Genomic DNA, 1,658 nt, shown 5'->3' on the forward strand with positions numbered 1-1,658 from the left:
AATGATCATGATAACTAATGATCATGATAACTAATAATCATGATAAACTAATGATCATGCTAACTAATGATCATGCTAACTAATGATCATGCTAACTAATGATCATGATAACTAATGATCATGATAACTAATGATCATGATAACTAATGATCATGATAACTAATGATCATGATAACTAATGATCATGATAACTAATGATCATGATAACTAATGATCATGATAACTAATGATCATGATAACTAATGATCATGATAACTAATAACAACCCTGGGTGGAGGAGGCCTGTGAGACGACCCAGGAGGTGAGATGGTAAGATAATGATAGCAAGATGATGAATATTGACATAAATAGTGATAAAAATGATAATTCATGACAGCTATAACAATAAACAATAATAATGATAATTTATGATAATGATAACTTAGGATAATGATAACTTATGATAATAATAACTTATGATGATGATAACTTGGAATAATGATAATTTACGATTATGATAAATAATGATAATGATAACTAATACGAGATGGTAGGATGATAATGGGAAGAGACGATAATGATTAATAATGATATTGATAATTAATGATAATGATAAATAATGATCATGATAACATATGATAATGATAAATTAGGATTATGATAACTTATGATAATGATAACTTATGATGATGGTAACTTAGGATAATGATAAATAATGTGAGATGGTAAAATAATTATAGCAAGATATGTTTACGATAAAATAACATGTTATGAAAATGAGAACAACGTATAAGATCTAATAATAATATCAGGGTAACTTGATATCAGGACTACTTATAATGAGATATAATGATAGAAAACATAAGTATTACATCTTGTCATTTTACCAGCAATAAAAATGTGTTTTTATTAATCTAATCATAATTATTCACAGTTACACTGAAATCTGATAAAGAACCTTCGTTTATCAGATTAACTAATCTATTTTTTACGAAATCTTCTTTCACATTAAGGATACTAAGCATCCTTTTCATACTACGCATATTATAAAGGCAGTGTCAGGAGTGGGATTCGAAACCACGCCCGGAAGACCGGACTGCGACCTGAACGCAGCGCCTTGGACCGCTCGGCCATCCTGACTCTTTATGTAAAGAAATTGAAGCCAAATTTGGAATTTTACAAATCCAGTGTAGTCGCCACATAGCAAATATCTACACATAGAAGCAGTAATGATGAAATTTCTAATTATAGTACGCTTATCGCCCAAGGATCCCAGTTTACGCTGTTATGTTACAATAAATAGATGATCAATTACAGTATTCTTAATTATTCTATTGAATTTTTAAATTATGTGATTACAAAAAAATCTCTGATATTCCAAAATAACACAGTGGTATCAGTAATTGCGATTAAGATTTACTTTCACTAAAAGTAAATCTAATGATCATGATAACTAATAAATGATGTTAATAAATGAGGTTTATAATAAATGATGTTAATAATAAATGATGTTAATAATAAATGATGTTAATATAATAAATGATTTTAAAATAATAAATGATGTTAATAATAAATGATGTTAATAATAGATTATGTTAATAATAGATTATGTTAATAATAAATGATGTTAATGATAAATAATGTTAATAATAAATAATTTTAATAATAATGTTGTTTTG

The 1,658-nt window shown here is 26.5% G+C and overlaps 1 non-coding gene across 1 annotated transcript; it reads right to left on the bottom strand.

Annotated features, from left to right (window-relative positions):
• Positions 1-1,035: 1,035 nt before the first annotated feature.
• Positions 1,036-1,119, bottom strand: Trnal-cag. The gene has a single exon. It is a non-coding gene; the product is annotated as a tRNA-Leu (tRNA).
• Between the last annotated feature and the right edge of the window lie 539 nt (positions 1,120-1,658).

This window comes from Penaeus monodon, chromosome 41 (genome assembly GCF_015228065.2).
Source record: "Penaeus monodon isolate SGIC_2016 chromosome 41, NSTDA_Pmon_1, whole genome shotgun sequence".
Classification (NCBI taxonomy): Eukaryota; Metazoa; Arthropoda; class Malacostraca; order Decapoda; family Penaeidae; genus Penaeus; species Penaeus monodon.